This window comes from Boleophthalmus pectinirostris, unplaced genomic scaffold (genome assembly GCF_026225935.1).
Source record: "Boleophthalmus pectinirostris isolate CB_2022bp ecotype Guang Dong unplaced genomic scaffold, ASM2622593v1 HiC_scaffold_18, whole genome shotgun sequence".
Lineage (NCBI taxonomy): Eukaryota > Metazoa > Chordata > Actinopteri > Gobiiformes > Gobiidae > Boleophthalmus > Boleophthalmus pectinirostris.
In genome coordinates this window covers 27101083-27107082 of record NW_026571133.1, presented here as the reverse complement: position 1 = coordinate 27107082, position 6000 = coordinate 27101083, and positions in this window count along the sequence as shown.

Sequence of the window (6000 nt, the reverse complement as noted above, 5' to 3'; positions counted from 1 at the left end):
ATTACATTTAAATGTTTGACCAATAACACTGGCTGGTCTCTATTATGATCTCCTTCAAAAGATGCTTTTTTGTACATAAACATTTTTTAACATGTAATTTCACTGTTTGATTTTGTTACTTTCCATAGCTGATAAGGACACAGTGGTGCTTTGTCCGGTGATGTACCCACTCACTATAATTACTATTTTTTCAACAAATTGTGTGGAACAAATTTACTGTGGGTACTGTATTAGTGGAGAAGTTTTTGTTATTTATCTGTAAGGGATCTGAGCTGTAAAGGGTTAAATAATTATCAATGACTCATTATAGCCTATAAACATTTCCATTTGACTATTTATTTAATTATTGCAGCTCATGTTTTTACAATATTGTACTTTTAGAATAATATTTGGGGGTGATTTTCTTACTTTAGGGTTATTTCATCAGTGGCATAATTTAGTTTCAATTTTATCATTTTTCTTCAGCAATATATCGCAGTTCAGAATTTGTTACCGTGACAGGCCTACCCACTCGGATCATCCTCTGACACCTCCAGGCTCCCTTACTTCCTGTTCCCTGGCAGACTATGCTCATGGACCATACACGTCAACTGCCGCACAGACGCAGCAGTTGATTTGTCACCAGGCTTTTTCTGGCTTCCCCACACCTCCTCTTCTGTCTCACACCCGCTCTCACACTCCGGGTTCATTTGTGGGTTAGCTGGCACAGTTGCTCCTTATTGGATTTCATGTCGACTATGTGACTCATTCCTGTGTTTGTTTTCGGTTGTGCGACCCTTTTTGTTAATGCGCTGCTGAACGATGCAAGTGGCACAGATTAATCTAATAGAATGGACAAAATGACGAGTGATGGCTATTCCTGTTGTTTGAAAGGGGAAAGGGATGACTGATGCATAATAGTAATATTCTGGTTCAGTAGAGTTGTATAGGAACCAACTGTCTGTTTATATCAACCAAAGCACTTGAGTTTGACATGATGGAAGCTCTGTTAAACAAAGATGTGCTAAAATACCTCAGTATTATTTGGTGTGGCTGATTTAGCGTCCTGAGCTGGCAGGTCGGGCACAGTGGGCACAGTGATGCCGCTCTGCTGTGCTGCTTGTACTCTGTGTGGCAGTAGTATCTTACCTGCCCAGCTGTTGGTTGGCTCATGGAGAAGTCTGACTTTAAGTTGATTAAATCCTTGCAGTGCTCTTATCTTGGAGCAGCAGGACAGGTATGTGTCTCATAGCCCATCATTACTGAGAGACATGTGCTCCACAATCACTAATTATACACCGCTCCTCATTTCCTGTGTGGCTATCGTCACGGAGACAGGCCAGGTTACTGCCAAACAAGTTGAAAAGCCACACTCCCTGTCTATGCTAAACTAATCTTTTTCTCTGTGTAAATACATAATATTACCTTTTCCCAGAAAGCTCATTATAAAAAAGCACTAATGGAAATGCACAAGGGTGAAGCAGAAGTTAACGGTGCATTTGGAGAATGGTGCACTCTTTGTTTGAACAGATACTGTGGGGTATTTTGAATTTACTCACTGTGAATGGAGCTTCAATCATGTTTCTCCATAAAAATATCCAACCCACCTTTCTGGTCTAAACTGGAAAATATAATTCTATAATAAATAGAATACCATTTCTGATGTAAGAGCAGAAAAGTAATTACTGAGCTTCAGTTACTGAGCACACAGCCTACCACCTGAGCACATCAGGATGAACCCTTGTTTAGGATAACGAAAGGGTCTCTTTTAGGTTTTTTGCTTCTGAGATCTTTGCTGAACCATTAAAGCAAAATCTCAAGCAGACACAGTTGAAAAAAAATAAATGAAAACAAAAAAAATAAAAGTGTGAGTAATGGGAATGAACCCTAACTTCAGCAAGAACTTCCTCACTGGTTAATTACGTGGTATTGCAAATCTTCACACCAGACCACACTTGGGCATGACTCTTTTCCTATAAGCACTGGCAGAAGATTAAAGCTTTGCTGTGGTCAGAGAGCCTGCGCTGGTGGCTAACATCATTACGTACATATTACTGATGATAAGGTGTTGTTGAGGTTGGCTACTGTAAAGAGACTTGCTTTTCAAATAAGATGACCTGTCTCCAAGAATAGCTCCCACCCACACTAAAAACACCAACTTGGACTGACAACAGTTAATGACTAACTTTATCTAGTCAAACCTTCATGAGTTTGGACCACAAAACCAGTAGACCCAAGATGCTAATGTGTGCCCAGGTATGCCACTGTAGTTCGATGTAGTGCGCTCCATGCAGATGAGCATATTAGCAGCATGAGTAATTAGGCCAGATGTTGTGTTCTGTCAGAGTCTCGTGAGGTGCACAGCAGAAGGAAAGATGCAGTCTCAGGAGGTCCAGCACAGGGCAGGCAAAGGCAAAGAGAAGACCACAGGAAGATACTGGACAGAGACGCCCAAGACGATAGGTTTTTGCAATACTTCACAAAGACGTACAGTATATAGGATCCACCAGTCAGAAAACAGTCAGTGGTAGATCGTAAGCAGAGGGAAGATCTGTTGTGACTGGTCAAGGAGTCTAAAGCAAACCCTTTTTGAGTACATTTTGAATGGCAAATTATTCAAACTGGATATTCTCATACTGCTATATGTGAAGTTATATATATGCTTTATTAATAGATAAAACTCTCCCTGTAGTTTGTTGTTTGTTGCACACACCACAAATGTTTACACTCCTCCAGGGAAAAGCCCTGCAATTGTGTTGTGATGTCTGGAGCATTTAGCCCATGAAGAAGACACTGGAGACATGTCATATCTTCCATCACTAATGCGTTGGGGGTCGGTGCAGTTGAAAACTCCTGAGGCCCCAAGGCAGTCTTCTGCCTCTGGTAATCCTCAAATCTGATCTCTAATGCCCTCTCACACCCAAACACTTGTCTAAAATGTTCCCAAAATGCCTTCCTGCTGTCCATGTTGACTGCCTCCTTTGGACAGGATGGCTTGAGCATCTTAGAGTCAATATTGTGACTGAGCTGCACTTTTCTGTAGATCATAACAAAAGACCGGAGCTAAGAAGATGGAGTGGCAATAGTTAATTTGTATGTTTTGCTGGTTGTGCTGTTTAAGCTTTTCCCAAACCTACAATATTCTGCTCAATCAAAATAATTATCCTGAAAGTTGTGGGTGAAAATAACTAATAACATAAAGATTTCCTTAAATGTCCTAATTAAGAATATTTAAATGTACATTAACATGTTCTAGTATATGTACACATCTTAATGGAGATGTCCAACAAATCTCACAAAGTGCATTAGGAGAAGTTGAATCATATTTCACTGCTCTGTTGTTTACATTGTGTATCTGCCAACACTGTCAACATGGGCATGTTCACAGCACATACCAGACCTTAGATGGGCCCAGATGCATCCGGGGCACCTCTCGAAGAGGCGTGACGTTCAAATCAGTCCCCAGGAAAATTGGATCCCATCCACTGTTTAAATTCCACAGACTTTGAGCGATGCAGTTGCTTAGCAACAGCCGAGCTGTATCCTTTAATTTCCACATATTCTAGTTTTGACTCAGAGGTAAGTTAATGATCAGTAAACTATTGCCCATGAAGATACATAACGTAAGATTTTGGAAAATGTAATGTAAAAACTACACATTTTTGTCATTTGTATGAATTAATTCCACACAAGTCATATTTATTTTGTAATTTTGATACATATAATTTGTAAAAAATATAGCCTAGTGAATAATAAAAATGCTAAACACAGCTTCCATTGAAGACTGGGCTACACTAAAGTAAATAATGATATGGCAGAGACATGGGCAGAGCTGGAGGGCTTCCCTTTAGTATTCACACAAAGGAAGAACGCTCAGATGAAAGTGCTGAAATGGAAATTGCTGCACGTTTCCATTGAGTGTGTGGTATTGGTGTAGTGGCTCCGTGGGGCTGTGCTTCTTTTGTATGTGCCGCTCTAATCACTATAATAACTTCTCCTGCTGAACATCACACAGCCCAGGGGTGCTCTGTTCTGTGAGGCTGCATTTGTTCTGCTCACAGCTCCCTGCAAGTCACACTCACTTCTCCTCCAGCAACGTCTCCATAATAATATTCCTGCGGACATGTATCTGACAGAGCTGACGTCTCATTGCCATCCTCTGTGCTCTCAGTGTAGTGGAGGGGAGCCATGTGGTCTAATGTATTCACATCAACGTCACTCAGTGGTCTGATGGGGTTTCACTTTTAATGCAGTGTGGATGAGATGCTGCCAACCTCTGACGTGTTTAAACCAACTGCATCGGCACCCACTGCCTCTGCTCACACTCACTGATTGTTTTAATACAATACAACTGACTAGACTAGTGTCTTTATGGGAATTTATTCTATTTCCAATGAGGTCTTTTGATACATGCTTGGTACAGGAAATCTGTAGATAGATCAAATTTACATATTTGAATTTTGCTGAAAGAATGTAATTATTTTCTGACTATAGAAAATCCAATGCTTTTATAATTAAGAATAAACCAGCATTAGAGTTGTTATCAGTAAAAGTTGTATTTGATCAGATGTGCATATAGTTCCTTTAATAGACAGTAATTTTTTTTACACCATCATTTTTTTTTGGGGGGGGGGGGATTAAATGTAATAACACTCCCAAGTGTAATTTTTGGATGTAAATTCAGGGAATTAACCATACATTTACTATTGTTCACAAATTTAAAACATAATGCTCATATTTTATACAACCATAGCGTGTCTTAAGAACAAAAAGTCTCTTGAAATTTCTCTGTAGAATCTCATTAGAACTGTTTTTTCAGTTAATTAGTCATGTGTCCCACTGCTATGTGTGTGGATCTAGCCTTGGCGTGTTTGTTTGGAGAATGCAGTGCCATGTAAGATGTGGAAGTACGTCATAGTGGTCTGCCTCGGCTGAGAGAAGGGCAACAGGAAGAACGTACTCAGGCTCCTCTGACGATAGCAGTAGCACTGATGACCAGACTGAAGATCTGACCTCAACAAAAGATAAACTAGAGTAAAAAAAAATATTTCAGAGCAAAAGGTGATGTCTTTTATGGGACTTCAAAATATTTCATAGGCCTTTTGACAGATCTGATGTAAAGGGTGAAGAGTGGAGAGAGACGTTCAGTTAATGTCAGTGTCAGCTTGGGAAAAGGCACAAGTAACAGCCATGACAATTAAACTAAAACTTTGAATACATTCAGTTAACAAGATGATTCAAGATTATGTTGAATGTATGTTGCAAACATCTATGTAAAGATCTTTATATAACACAGAACCTCTCTCTGATTTGGTGTTTGAAACCATAATTGAGTTAATGAATTATAAAGGTGTAAGAGCAGTGTGTCTGGCTGAACTGCGTAAGCAGCTCAGCTTCTTCTCTGTGGTAAGTGAGCAGATAACTAGATTCAAAGTTACAGTAGACTTCACTTCACTTTTTTATGTCTCACTCTGCCTGGATCAGTGCAGTGGCAGCTTTGATCTGGCTTTTCATCTAACAAGGCCCCTGGGTCCACTGTACCCAGGTCCTTCTGCAGCGCACATATCCACCCTGCTCCTGTTTGTACATACTTAAGGGGCTCAGTAAGTTAGTGCTTGTGTCAAACTCTAAATTTGTCCTCAGGGATCCATTCTTCAAGAATGTTCTTCTTTCTAAGACTTGACTGTTATTAGTGAAGGCTATCGCAGACTATTAGTGAGGCTGCTTGGTTGGCGGCTCATTTCTCCAGGAGTTTAATTGGCATGAAAGTACAATTCTGTACATTGCTATGGGGCTCTGTGATTAACTGGAGCATCATTACAGCATCTATATGATCCTCAGTAAAGGAGCTGTGAAACTTAAACATAAGAACAGAAAGTACTTTTCCATCTAAAGTGTGACTTAAATGAACTTTGCACTATCTTCGGTTAGAAAAATCAAGATTTTTATTCCACCAGGTATTTCCAGGTTTTATCAGATGCCTGAAAAATAAAAGCATTATTTATTGCACAGTGACTACGA